Source organism: Schistocerca piceifrons, chromosome X (assembly GCF_021461385.2).
Source record: "Schistocerca piceifrons isolate TAMUIC-IGC-003096 chromosome X, iqSchPice1.1, whole genome shotgun sequence".
NCBI classification, from domain to species: domain Eukaryota; kingdom Metazoa; phylum Arthropoda; class Insecta; order Orthoptera; family Acrididae; genus Schistocerca; species Schistocerca piceifrons.
In genome coordinates, this window is record NC_060149.1 from 50,932,020 (window position 1) to 50,947,661 (window position 15,642).

The 15,642-nt window shown below is 45.4% G+C and overlaps 1 pseudogene; it reads left to right on the plus strand.

Annotated features, from left to right (window-relative positions):
- Positions 1-1,266: 1,266 nt before the first annotated feature.
- LOC124723826 lies at positions 1,267-1,384 on the plus strand (annotated as a pseudogene).
- The last annotated feature ends 14,258 nt before the right edge of the window (positions 1,385-15,642 follow it).

Here is a 15,642-nt window from a genome sequence, read left to right on the forward strand (position 1 = left end):
ATTCACTAAGTCGTAACACCCATCAAGTGAGACGACTAGTTGGATTTTCAAGTCTTAGTAACCATTTCAATTTTGCATGATCAGTTATTACTTTAAATCATCGTCCATACAAATAAAAGCAGAAACAAATTTTTCCATATAATAGTACTAGCATTTCTTTCTCAGAGGTCAAATAATTTTTCTTTGCCTTATTAAACTGTCCTGACACACATGCTTTTGAATGTTCTTGTCCATTCGCCTCTTGACATAAAATGCACTCCACCAAAAACTGTTAGCATCACATGCCAGTATAAATTCTTTCTGGTGACCCGGAAAAGTGAGAACTGGAGTACAGGTCAATAAATCTTTTGGTTTTACAACTTTTGTTTCACAATTTCGAGACCACTGAAGGTTCACTCCTTTTTTCAGTAAATGGATGAGACATGTCATGCAGTAAGGATTTTGTATTCAATTTCCGATAAACATTGACTAGGCCTAAGTATGACTGCAATTTCTTTGCTGTATGAGGTCTTGGAAAATCTTTTACGGCATTAACAAGTCACAGATCGATGCATACAGCGTTCTGGTTGATAATATGACTTAAGTAACGGACTTCTTGCAAAACAAAATGACATTTTTCCAAGCTGAGTGTAAACGTATTATACGCTCCTGGATATCCATGACGAACAAAATGATATCATTTAAGTAGACAATGCTTTACATTGGTTTCAAACCGCGCAGTCCACCATCTAACATGTGCTGGAAAGTTCCTGACACGTTTTTCAGTAGAAAAGGCATGCAACGATATTTATAATGGCTACACAGATTCGAAAACGCTTTTTTTGGGTGATCTTCAGGCACTGCCTCTGACTGATGATACTCACTTCATAAGTCTACAGTTGTAAAATAATGACACTGGCCTATATTATCTAAAGTCTCTGTTACATTAGACATAGGGTAGGCATCTGTAGTTGTTTACAGGTTTGAGTACGGTAATGGTAGTTGCAATAAAACCTGTATGCTTTACTTCCATCTGATGATTTTCTTGGTATGATGATAATAGGTGCAGACCTGTGGCTATTACTCTCTTCTATGATCCCATCTTGAAGTTGTTGATGTATAAACTCTTCTATGACATATGATCTTCTATGACAGTTTGAATATGTTGTGGTACTGTATGCTTTGTTGTAGACAGGGGACTCACTTCCAGCGGGGATATGGTGTTGAATTGATGGCTTGACAAGCAGTGGTCCAAGAGGATCAAATAACTCATTGTATTCTTCTAATGCCGATGGTCTTGCCACAGTGGTAACACCGGTTCCCGTCAGATCACCGAAGTTGAGAGCTGTCGGGCTGGGGTAGCACTTGGTTGGGTGACCATCCGGTGTGCCAAGTGATGTTGGCAAGCGGGGTGCACTCAGCCCTTGTGAGGCAAACTGAGGAGCCACTTGATTGAGAAGTGGCGGCTCAGGTCTCGTAAACTGACATACGGCTGGGAGAGTGGTGGGCTGACCACATGCCCCTCCATATCCGCATCCAGTGACGCCTATGAGCTGAGGATGACACAGCGGCCGATCAGTATCGTTGGGCCTTCATGGCCTGTTTGGAGCAGTTTAGTCAGTTTTAGTTATTCTTCTAATAGTCTCTTCTTGTCCTCCATATCCTGTCCCTCTAGATGTGATACTTTCCCCCTCAGTGCAGTTAATCTAACAGAGCGTCCCGGTGTCGCATAGGTTGCTGTGAAATTCCTACGTAGCTCCTCTCTAAACAGGTTATCAGAGTACCTAGTGATAGCTCCACCTCCTCAGTATTAAAGTTATCAGTTTTTACAGGCACAACTGCATTCCCTCAATTTCCCATATATAGGGTAAACTACATCGTGTAAAATACTGTGCTTTATTTAAATCTTCATTCTCAGGCAATGGGTCAACAATACACAAAGAGTTAACTGGAAAATCGGCTTCTAAGTCATCCCAAATTAATTTTCCGGTACTTTTTCGATATGATATCCCATGAATTGACTTTAAGGGACTTTGTACACAGTTTAGGTGGCAGGTGTGATCCTTACGACAGCAATGGTTCCTGCTCGTAAAACCTAGAAGACACAGTGTCTAATCCAGTTCTACTACATGCCGTTACAAGTCAAATTTGGCATGATGTGCAACTAGGAAATCTAAACCAAGCCTGACATCACAGCCACTGTCAACCATAGGGAGAACTTCTACAGTAACCTAGAAGTTACTTCCCTACATTTGAAATATTAGCACCATCAAATTGAGTCAGTATTGAGATCCCGTATCTAATAAGAATTTGCAGCATTCCTTTCACGTAACCGGTAGGAAAAAGTCGGTCACTGATTCCACTCAGAGGTGACACATGCTGACTCTTACTGGGGTATTGTATATTGGACACACCGCTCCCTGCCTCGTTTGACGGCAGGGTACAAGGTCCACCTTGTGGCAACTTTCCTTGTCACTGCGAACTTTCATTTGTACAATTCCGTTTGAAATGTCCAAAACGTTCATTTACGACACTGTTATTCCCTGCAACTAGGCTTCACATGACCTGTATGACCACATCTAAAAAATATTGATACCTGTATTAAATATTACTCTCTCTTCCCGTGATTTGGCGACCACATCACTTTCAACTAGTGCTACCGCAGTTTACACTGCTTCATTCAGAGATTTTGAAATTCCATATGAATTCTGAATGACTTTCTGGTTGTAAATCCCGTAAAAACGCTTGCTCTCTGCTCGTCTTCCTGGAAACGTGGCCTTATTCACACTATCATTGTCAGTGGGCTCATATGTACTGATATTAATTTTGCGAATGCAATCCATGATGTTCTCTACTATTTCCTCATGTTTCTGAAATACCCCGTTAAGCTGCTCACAATAGTATCTCAATGTATTTTTCCACCTATATCTTTCTGCCAGCTCTTTCTGAAGTCGTCAACCAACTGCACTTCTCTTAATTTCTAGTGGCACATTACATATACCCTAGTATCTCCTGTTAACTTCAGTTTAGCTGCACTCAGTAATTGCTCATTACTCTAATTTACAAATCTAGCAGCTTCATCTAAGGTATCACATAACGCAAAAACATTTCCTCCCGATTTCCCAGATAATGGTGTGACAAAGAGAGGAGATGTTAGTATCAATTATAGGCGCACTAGAATGAGACCATACCCTCCTTTCCTCCCTTACTCCTCCTAACTCTGTCTGTAACTGCACTGCATCTTCTATCAGATGCTGAGTTGCATCTTGAGCCGAAGCCTGTTTATCCATATTGCCTACTTACTACCAACTCAAGCATATAGCACACACATCAAAAAAAGTTTTGCATCACCCCGGTTCCCAGAACTCTTGAAGACAGACGTTGACTGTGGATATTTTATCACAGGCACAGCCCCTTTGACTGTTCAGAGATGTCACCCGCCCTAAGATGTAAACAACCATGCATGAGCAGCGCCTATTAGACGGAGGGGGTCCGACAGCCGATCAGTTCCAGTCATTCCACCAAGAAGGAGGTACACGGCTCGTGTTGTCTGTAGTTCAACCATGCCTAGACGGTCAATACCGCGGGCGATCGCGTCCGCCTTGTTACTTAGTGCCAGGAAGGGCTCTCAAGAAGGAAGTGTCCAGGCGTCTCGGAGTGAACCAAAGCGATGTTGTTCGGACATGGAGGAGATACACAGAGGCCGGAACTGTCGATGATGCGCCTCGCTCAGGCCGCCCAAGGACTGCTACTGCAATGGATGACCACTACCTACAGATTATGGGCCAGACGAACCCTGACAGCAACATCACCATGTTGAATAATGCTTTTCGTGCAGCCACAGGACATTGTGTTATGACTTAAACTGTACACAATAGGCTGCATGATGCGCAACTTCACTCCCGACGTCCATGGCGATGTCCATCTTTGCAACCACACCATGCAGCGCGGAAAAAATGGGCCGAGCAACATGCCGAATGGACCGCTCAGGATTGGCATCACGTTCTCTTCACCGATGAATGTCGCATATGCCTTCAACCAGACAATCTTCGGAGACATGTTTGGAGGCACCCCGGTCAGGCTGAACACCTTAGACACACTGTCCACGGAATGCAGCAACGTGGAGGTTCCCTGCTGTTTTGTGGTGGCATTATGTGGGGCCGACGTACGCCGCTGGTGGTCATGGAAGGCGCCGTAACGGCTTTACGATACGTGAATGCCATCCTTCGACCGACAGTGCAACCACATCGGCAGCATATTGGCGAGGCATTCGTCTTCATGGACAACAATTCGTGCCTCCATCGTGCACATCTTGTGAATGACTTCCTTCAGGATAACGACATCGCTCGACTAGAGTGGTCAGCATGTTCTCCAAACATGAACTCTATCGAACATGTCTGGTATAGACTGAAAAGGACTGTTTATGGACGACGTGACCCACCAACCACTGTGAGGGAACTACGCCGAATCGCCGTTGAGGAGTGGGACAATCTTGACCAACAGTGCCTTGATGAACTTGCGGATAGTATGCCACAACGAATACAGGCGTGCAACAATGCAAGAGGACGTGCTACTGGGTATTAGAGGTACTGGTGTCTACAGCAACCTGGACCAACACCTCTGATGGTCTCTCTTCATGGTGGTACAACATGCAATGTGTGGTTTTCATGAGCAATAAAAAGGGCGGAAATGATGTTTATGTTGATCTCTATTCCAATTTTCTGTGCAGGTTCCAGAACTCTCGGAGCCGAGGTGATGCAAAACTTTTTTTGATGTGTGTATATCCGACATGAAATGAAAAAGAAGAAGAAAGAACAGAGAAACAACCGAACAGGTCCAAAAAACTATAAATTCGGCCATTACTCACATTTCTGCATAGGATGTCTGCTACAGAATCACGAAACCAGCTGCTGCCTTCTGTTTGCCGTCCAACTTCATCTTCAGTTGTTCTTCTGACACTACTAACAACGGGTGCAGCAGGAGAGGTGATTCTTCTGGCACCAGTTATAATGGAGTTTCTGTGGAAGAGTGGATGTAGGCGGCGGTACTTTGCCAAAGATGGAAGCAGAGGCAGCAGAAATAGACAGTTTATATCGACAACTACTTCTTAACTTTTGTTTCTTTACAGTTATTAGACTGAGCTGCTGGCATCGATGACAAGCAAAGTGAATAAGCCACCTAGCATCTTCCAGTACGCCAAGATCCAGCCAGACACTGACTGCACACTCCCGATGAGGCTGCTGCATTGAAGAAGGCGTAGTCACCATGGCCTGGCGGCTGCTCTTCTGGGGATACACCAGGTTGCGTCTCGCCCCATTGTTACAGGGCGAGGAAGCCAATTGTTGATATCTGTCAAGATGACCAGGCGGTCGTGTACGGGGACCGGTAATGGTAGAGACAGTAACGACATCAGCACAGTGTTGAACGATACAGACAGGACATCACATAACTGTCCAGCTGTTCAGCGATTCCTGAATGGCTGTTGTCAGGTTTAAATGCAGCTGCTCCAGGCTGACGTTGCAGAAGTGCAGCGTTTTTGTGTCACCACAGAAACCTCTAGAACAGAGGCAATGACAATAGAGGCTTTCAGCACATGGCAGTTGGCCAAACTGGGAAGGCTTCTTGTAAACTCTTCCACTCCCTGGATGTTGACGGTCAGAAGTGTGCTGACATGGGAGCAGCGACTTCTGCTGAGATAGAAAATACCTGGGCCATCAACAGGTTGGCAGACAATGCCCTGGTCCTGGGCACTGCCTTCAGGTTTAAGCACTGATGTGGTTTGCCCTGTTACAAAAGTAAAATCATCTCAACAGTGCTGCATTGGTCTGCTAGACACATGCCTATCAGCATTGTATAGACTTCTAACATTTTCCTCAAAATGTATATGGAGCTACTTGACAGGGAATATTCAATGTGATTCCATATAGAAATGTTTGCACTCGGCAGTATAAAGTTTCTAGATGTTATGGCTACAGTAATTTGTTATCAGTGCCAAGTATGCTTCATGTTACGGAATCCACAGTTCTTTCTGGATATCAATGTAGACTGTCATCATAAAGATAACTTGTTGGAGTTACATTCACAATCAATGAAAATGCATTCATTTGTAATATGTAATAAAGTGGTGAATGTTACAGCAAAATGTTAGCAAATTATCCAATACACCACCATGATACATGCGAATTGAATGCAGACTGCAGACCGAACGTGACAGGTTGGTACAAGTTCTGTGTCACTTATTTACCAACATTGCTGGTATGGAGGCTATTAATAGATGCAGTGTCATAGCATTCAAAAGTGTTTGGTACTGCTACAAAAGACATCTTAGCTCCAACACAGTCACATGCCACATGGTTTAACAGTTCTAGGACCTATTCATAGCTTTCATAGCCCACGAACATTCCATAGCTGGCGCAATCTGCCTGGTTGCCAGATTTCGCTTGTCCTACTGGGTTTTCCTGTATCGGCACAGTGGAAGAAGGTCACCTGTGCTAGAATCCAAGACAGGAGTCCAGGATGGTAAACCTAAGGACATGGGTGAGGCCGAAAATAGTTGTTCCAGTTTCTATGATGCTGCAGTTGCCTACACCCACCACTCATCCACATCATTTGCTCATAGTGAATGGTTGATCGTCATAAAACAACATCAAAAATCTGCTTCGTCCAGACTGAAGAAACTGGCTCTCATACTTTACTGTGAGAATTAACACCGCTCTGTATTTCTTATTATTAGTAGTAGTAGTATTTATTGTGTTTTCTCGGTTTTCACTTATTACTTTTCCCTTAGTGTAACGGCTCCCTGATGCACTGGAGCAGCACACAAACAGACTCTTTGCTGCAGCAGTTTATATATTGGTGCAGGACACAGATCATATCTAGCTGTCAGTATCGAGTGTTTTAACGTCCAAAGAACTAAACCAATTGAAACCATACACAAGCCACTGACGTCTTAGCACACGGAATACGTCAAGAGAGCAAACTGGAGAAATTAGCATTTGTGTTGTACACTCATTCTGGGAGTGCAGAGTGCATGTGTCTACACATTGACGGAAAAACCGAGACAATCAACGGTAATGGGACTCGAAAGTTTTATTGAGGTAGGAGCTAGAAAAGGTGAGATGCTGAATAGCAGAATTCTGTATTATCCAGTAACACTTGGCTCCTCTAGAAACCTAGCAGCGATCCAGTGGACCTTCCTGGCTAAAATCTTTTGTCTGTTTTGTTGTTTTTAACTCTGTTTTAAGCGTATTAGTGTTTGCACATAACACAAAGCCTTGTACAACTTGCTTTATTTACACACCTTAATCTCAATATCATGTGAACTAGGAGGTATTTACCTAGCTACTTCGTGGGTATAGTTTGCTATTCGCCTCTGTGGTGATAGGTATGCTGTTATAGGTTTCCAGATGATCAGTGCAATACTCCAATCCACTGTGCTTAAATGTGTTGTGGGAAATTAGTTCCCTCTTAATATCTATGAGCACTATTTTAAAGTAAGAGTGTACATCACATCTTAACCTCAACTGATGCAATTGTTTTGTTTTTATACATTTTGTTTTTACATACATCGTTTTGTTTTTACATTTTATACATTTCGTTTTTATACATTCATCAGGAAAACATTAGACAGAAATGGCAGCAGCTATATGAACTTAGTAACGTTGATAATTGTAAAACACGTGGTTTTTGTCAGTGAAGTATTGGCCCAATTCACAAGGAGGTCACAAATCACCAAATAAGTGGAATTAGTCGATGGTCTTTTGGTATCCTCATGTAACACATAAATTAAGCCCCAGATTCCTTGCATTTCCACATCATCTTTGGCAACGAATCCCGCATAAAAACTCCACAAAAACTGGGGATTTTAAGTTTCTTGACGAACTTACGCAGCTCTGTTTTGGTAAGAGGTCTGTCTGGTAGTATAGTTAGAGGGCGCTTTTCATACGCAGTCCAAATCTTTTCTTGTATGTTTTTAATTGTATTCCTTTACCGATAGTGATGGCCTCCAATGTTCTATTATGCCTTTTAGCTCTCTGTATTTGTATATAGGCTTGGAGGACCGCATACTGCAACATTTGTAGTTGATAAAGCAATGCATACCAAACTTAAATTGGATGGTGAACTGAATTTCATACAAATTATGTAAGCAGCTCATTGTATATTAAAGGAGTGTGCTTTAAAAACTAAAAATCCTTTGAAGCAGAGAGGAAATAGAAGAAGCATGTTTAAATGCCAAGGGCTCTACCACTATTTGAGACATCTGGTGAAATCATTGTTTTTCTGATTCCAGTGATTGTAGCACTATAAGCAATCGGTTCTTTGGCTGGAGGAGCTGAGACTGTAGATTGAACAGTGAAGAATGTACATATTGTACATTCTGTACTATAATAAAACTAAAGATGTCTTCAACGCGAAGGTTGGTTTCCTGAACTCAACCTTTAAGAGGTGTGATGCTATTGTAGATAGTGTGCTTTATTTAGCCACTTATATAGGATTTGAAGTATAACGTGGGGCTCCAATTCATGGTGAACTTGGCACTTTTCGCGTTGACAAATGGTTAGCAGCGTGGTAAGAAGCAATAGTTGAAGAAGTAATCCCTGGGCCGACTGAGAATTGAGGCCCTGTGACCCTATGGCCTTCCCGTTCTGAGTGCAGGGCGACGGCGGAACAAGGGATTCGCAAATTACAGAAGTTTTCCTATTCAGAAAGGCACCTGGTATGTGCCACTGTTTTGCAAGTAACAAACAGCTATCTCTAGGGCAAACATACTGTCAGAGCAGCTGTATACACGCCTGGCAATAAAAGTGAAGCATCCAGAAGACAAAGTCGTTTGTCACTGTAGCTTCATACACGTACACACCTTAGATAGATATGTAATACACTCCTGGAAATGGAAAAAAGAACACATTGACACCGGTGTGTCAGACCCACCATACTTGCTCCGGACACTGCGAGAGGGCTGCACAAGCAATGATCACACGCACGGCACAGCGGACACACCAGGAACCGCGGTGTTGGCCGTCGAATGGCGCTAGCTGCGCAGCATTTGTACACCGCCGCCGTCAGTGTCAGCCAGTTTGCCGTGGCATACGGAGCTCCATCGCAGTCTTTAACACTGGTAGCATGCCGCGACAGCGTGGACATGAACCGTATGTGCAGTTGACGGACTTTGAGCGAGGGCGTATAGTGGGCATGCGGGAGGCCGGGTGGACGTACCGCCGAATCGCTCAACACGTGGGGCGTGAGGTCTCCACAGTACATCGATGTTGTCACCAGTGGTCGGCGGAAGGTGCACGTGCCCGTCGACCTGGGACCGGACCGCAGCGACGCACGGATGCACGCCAAGACCGTAGGATCCTACGCAGTGCCGTAGGGGACCGCACCGCCACTTCCCAGCAAATTAGGGACACTGTTGCTCCTGGGGTATCGGCGAGGACCATTCGCAACCGTCTCCATGAAGCTGGGCTACGGTCCCGCACACCGTTAGGCCGTCTTCCGCTCACGCCCCAACATCGTGCAGCCCGCCTCCAGTGGTGTCGCGACAGGCGTGAATGGAGGGACGAATGGAGACGTGTCGTCTTCAGCGATGAGAGTCGCTTCTGCCTTGGTGCCAATGATGGTCGTATGCGTGTTTGGCGCCGTGCAGGTGAGCGCCACAATCAGGACTGCATACGACCGAGGCACACAGGGCCAACACCCGGCATCATGGTGTGGGGAGCGATCTCCTACACTGGCCGTACACCACTGGTGATCGTCGAGGGGACACTGAATAGTGCACGGTACATCCAAACCGTCATCGAACCCATCGTTCTACCATTCCTAGACCGGCAAGAGAACTTGCTGTTCCAACAGGACAATGCACGTCCGCATGTATCCCGTGCCACCCAACGTGCTCTAGAAGGTGTAAGTCAACTACCCTGGCCAGCAAGATCTCCGGATCTGTCCCCAATTGAGCATGTTTGGGACTGGATGAAGCGTCGTCTCACGCGGTCTGCACGTCCAGCACGAACGCTGGTCCAGCTGAGGCGCCAGGTGGAAATGGCATGGCAAGCCGTTCCACAGGACTACATCCAGCATCTCTACGATCGTCTCCATGGGAGAATAGTAGCCTGCATTGCTGCGAAAGGTGGATATACACTGTACTAGTGCCGACATTGTGCATGCTCTGTTGCCTGTGTCTATGTGCCTGTGGTTCTGTCAGTGTGATCATGTGATGTATCTGACCCCAGGAATGTGTCAATAAAGTTTCCCCTTCCTGGGACAATGAATTCACGGTGTTCTTATTTCAATTTCCGGGAGTGTAGTTAGAGTTACACTTCTCTGTGACACTTAGAACGGCCTCCAGAGTGAATTAGTGTTGTTGGTGTTTAGTATTGTCAGCAGACCTGGTAGGGTATATAAGGGGAGTGAACAGAGTCAAATGTTGGGGGATCTCTGTGAAACATACGGAAGAGTCATGTACGCGTGTGAGACAGCGATACCAGCTCCTAATAGAGTTTGACAGGGGCCTCATTGTGGGTCTCAGTACATCCGACAGGCTGAATCGCGTGATCTCCAAATATGTGGGCCATACGGATGTGATAGCGGTCCAGTATTAGACTCCACTGGAACGTGAGGGCAGGTATTCTCGTCTTCGAGTTTCCAGTGCGACCACATCTGACTACAAGAAGCGAGGATCACATTACTGTGTACCGAGTGCATAGTAACCCTTCACATCTGTGTCTGCCATTCAGGAATAAATAATGTACTCCCTGCAATAAGCCTTGGTACCACGTCTACATTTTCACGAATGTGAAAGAATGGTAGGGTGTAACAGGCGTTATATACAAAACGGGACACTTAATCTCTTGCCATTGTGTTGGGGAAACATTCCTCGAAACGCCAGTTACGGACAGGGTGGACTGACGGGCAGCTTACAGTTCACCCTGGAGAGAACTTACCGCGAAAGAAAGGTGACTGACAGGAAAGAGGCGCCGTCAGCTTAGCATTACTAACAGGAGAGACTCTTGCTGTTCGGGTTTATGACCACTCGAGCTCAGATCGGCTTACGGTTTTCTTCATTTGAAAAACACATCCTTTCGCTAAGTACTGGTAATGTCACCGATGACAGTGCCAGTAAAGAAGAGTTACTAAACACGGTTTTCCAACATTGCTTCATTAGAGAAGACCAAGTAAATATTTCAGAATACGAATCAAAAACAAGTGCAAACATGAGGAACTCAGAAGTAGATATCCTCGGTATAGTGAAGCAGCTTAAATAACTCAGTAAACGCAAGACCTCAGGTACCATGGTATGCCAGTTAGGTTCCTTTCACAGTATGCTCATACAATATCTCCATACTTAGAAATCATATACAACCGCTCACTCAACGAAAGATCGGCACCAAGGACTAGACAGCTGAACAGCTCATACGAACACCCCAGAAAAATAATAGGCGTATTCCGCTGAATTACAGACCCATATCAGTAACTTCGATTTGCCGTAGGATTTTGGGACTTTACACTGTGTTCGAACATTATTAATTACCTAGAAGAAAACGATCTGTTGACAGATAGACACCACGGGCTCAGAAAATATCGTTCTTGTAAAACACAACTAGCTCTTTGTTCACAGACGTAATGAGTGCTGTCGACAAGGGATTCTCAAATTGATTCCATATTTCTAAATTTCTAAATCCAGTGCTTTTGGCACTGTTCTCCACAAGCAACTTCCAACCAAATTGCATGCCTACGGAGTATCGTCTCAGTTGTGCAACTGGACGCGAGATTTTCTGTCAGAAAGGTCACAGTTTGTAATAATTGACGCGAAGACATCGAGAAAAATTGAAGTGGTATCAGGGGTTCCCCAAGGAAGTATTATAGACCCACTGCTGAACCTAATCTATATAAACGATTTAGGAGATAATCTGAGCAACACTCTTAGATTATCTGCACATGATGCTGTCCTTTACCGTCTCTTAAATTTATCAGAAGATAAAAATCATTCCAAAATTATTTAGACGCGATATCTGTAAGGTGCGGAAAGTGGCGATTTACTCTAAGTAATGAAAAGTGTGAAGTCATTCACATGAATACTAAGAGGAATTCGTTACATTTCGGTTACACGATAAGTCACACAAAGTTAAAGGCTGTAATTCGGTGAAATATTTAGGTGTCACGAATAATTTAAATTGGAACGATAATATAGATAATGTTGTGGAGCAAGCCAACAAAAGACAGTGTTTTATTGGTAGTATACATAGAAGATGCAACAGACATACTAAAAAGACTGCCTAAACGACGCTTGTACGTCCTCTTCTGGAGTACTGTTGTGCGTTGTGGGATTCACATCAGATAGGATTGATTTTGGACAACATCTACACTCCTGTAAATTGAAATAAGAACACCGTGAATTCATTGTCCCAGGAAGGGGAAACTTTATTGACACATTCCTGGGGTCAGATACATCACATGATCACACTGACAGAACCACAGGCACATAGACACAGGCAACAGAGCATGCACAATGTCGGCACTAGTACAGTGTATATCCACCTTTCGCAGCAATGCAGGCTGCTATTCTCCCATGGAGACGATCGTAGAGATGCTGGATGTAGTCCTGTGGAACGGCTTGCCATGCCATTTCCACCTGGCGCCTCAGTTGGACCAGCGTTCGTGCTGGACGTGCAGACCGCGTGAGACGACGCTTCATCCAGTCCCAAACATGCTCAATGGGGGACAGATCCGGAGATCTTGCTGGCCAGGGTAGTTGACTTACACCTTCTAGAGCACGTCTAGGAATGGTAGAACGATGGGTTCGATGACGGTTTGGATGTACCGTGCACTATTCAGTGTCCCCTCGACCGTCACCAGTGGTGTACGGCCAGTGTAGGAGATCGCTCCCCACACCATGATGCCGGGTGTTGGCCCTGTGTGCCTCGGTCGTATGCAGTCCTGATTGTGGCGCTCACCTGCACGGCGCCAAACACGCATACGACCATCATTGGCACCAAGGCAGAAGCGACTCTCATCGCTGAAGACGACACGTCTCCATTCGTCCCTCCATTCACGCCTGTCGCGACACCACTGGAGGCGGGCTGCACGATGTTGGGGCGTGAGCGGAAGACGGCCTAACGGTGTGCGGGACCGTAGCCCAGCTTCATGGAGACGGTTGCGAATGGTCCTCGCCGATACCCCAGGAGCAACAGTGTCCCTAATTTGCTGGGAAGTGGCGGTGCGGTCCCCTACGGCACTGCGTAGGATCCTACGGTCTTGGCGTGCATCCGTGCGTCGCTGCGGTCCGGTCCCAGGTCGACGGGCACGTCCACCTTCCGCCGACCACTGGCGACAACATCGATGTACTGTGGAGACCTCACGCCCCACGTGTTCAGCAATTCGGCGGTACGTCCACCCGGCCTCCCGCATGCCCACTATACGCCCTCGCTCAAAGTCCGTCAACTGCACATACGGTTCACGTCCACGCTGTCGCGGCATGCTACCAGTGTTAAAGACTGCGATGGAGCTCCGTATGCCACGGCAAACTGGCTGACACTGACGGCGGCGGTGCACAAATGCTGCGCAGCTAGCGCCATTCGACGGCCAACACCGCGGTTCCTGGTGTGTCCGCTGTGCCGTGCGTGTGATCATTGCTTGTACAGCCCTCTCGCAGTGTCCGGAGCAAGTATGGTGGGTCTGACACACCGGTGCAATGTGTTCTTTTTTCCATTTCCAGGAGTGTAAAAAGTTCAAAGAAGGGTGGCTCGTTTTCTGTTATCGCGAAAAAGAGGAAATAGTGTCACGAATATGATACGGGAGTTGCAGTGCCAATCATTAAAGCAAAGACGTTTTTCGTTACGGTAGGATCTTTTCACGAAATGGTCATCACAATAAAAATAAAAGAAATCAGAGCTCGCACGAAAAGATTTACTGTTGTTTTTTTTCGGGCGCTGTTCAAGAGTGAAACGGTAGAGATATAGCTTGAAAGTGGTTTGATGAATCGTCAGGCAGGCATTTAACCCCTTAATGTCGAGTGTCGCGAATTTGCATCATACCAGTGTTGTGCTAATAACTAGGGTTAACCGTTTTTCAATGTCAGAGCCGGCAGATGCTGCTTCTTTGTGAGATACCAACGCTTCTGGCAAGTGCTGCATCCCCCTGAGTGTCTCGGGTACCTCTAAAGCACCACGATTTTTTATTTTTGTCTTTCATCTAGAAATGTATTCAGGTGTTAAGGGGTTAATTTTGAACTGCAGAATAGTCATGTAGATGTCGACGGATTTCATTGCGTCCTGCAGAAACACAACGGACATGCTACTTTCTCACAGGTGTTCCGCCACTCTATGGCCATTCAAGATTATTCAATCGCATAAACCTGACGCCGAAGGAGAGCCCTTCAGTGAATACGACACGGAGAGATCGTTTGCGGGATTGGAGGACGCGACTGTTCACAGCAAATACAAAAATTTAACTGCTTCTGGCGTAGTCCAGAAGAGAGCTGGTACCCTATAACGAGAAATGAAGTAGAGGAGAACTGCACAGTAGGGAAGGTCTGTTGGCTGGCTCCATTAGGTCGTTAGCCAATGATAAAATGAAATGACAAAGGTTCAGTGTTCTTCAAGCACAAGAGGTAGAAGATGTTGGCCAAAAACCGCCGACCCGAGGAGTAGAAGCGAACTTAGTACCTCAAATTTGTCTTGACGCATTTCTTATGGAAGATTTCATGATGATTCGATCCCATTTTGATTTAGTGTATTCCATGCTGAAGCGATTACCATTCCAGTCTTGCTGGATTTCATTCCATTTGATGCTCAATTTCACGATCATTCGATATTGTTTCCGTTTCTGACACCATTCAGCCGACTCTGATCCAGCTTCTGCTTTTGCCATCAGATTACAGTACGGACTCAACTTTTCACCCTACCGCCAATAAGTCAATCTCACGAGCACTCCCATCGTGTTCAATTCCGATTACTTTGTTTCTCCTTCTGCAATTCCGTTCCATGCTTAACCTTTCTACATGCCACTCCAGTCCTGCTCTAAGGGCTAGGAGATCTTGCCTAGTAGCCTCGGTCAACAGACAAGGGTGTTAATCCGTTTTATCCGCACAAAAGGACCGAAGCGTTCAACTGGCGACAGCAGTCAATCATAAGGCAACCGCTCTCCCAGATATCCATAAAACACGCCACCGCGCGTCATCGCGCTGCGACCGCCAATTCTTCGCCATTGACAGCCGATGCAATACGTGGGTGAGATCAAACCGCGAAGCTAGCTCATCAGCGTCCTAAAACCGAGTCATTGTAACGTGACTGCCCAGTCGATGCGACCTAAATACAGTATCCTTTTATGAATTTTGTATTCACTTCCTTATTTTAATAAAGTGATGTTTGATACAACTACCCCTGTTTACTTCTTAGATGTTCAGGTACATTGCGCACGTCCAAGACTAAACGTTATATTTCCGCAAAGAGGTGACGTTCGATTTGATTAATGACGATCACGCCTGGCACAAAGCAAAATATAATGATTAGTTACTCCCTGCACCTCAGCGCGTTTTCAATTTACTGCAATTTCGGCTCCAATCGACGGGCATTATACCGCAGTAGTAGCACGTTACACCACAACATATTGTTTCATCTTTGGTCTGGGCACTTAACGGTATAACCAGAAAATCAGATAGCTGTTTCT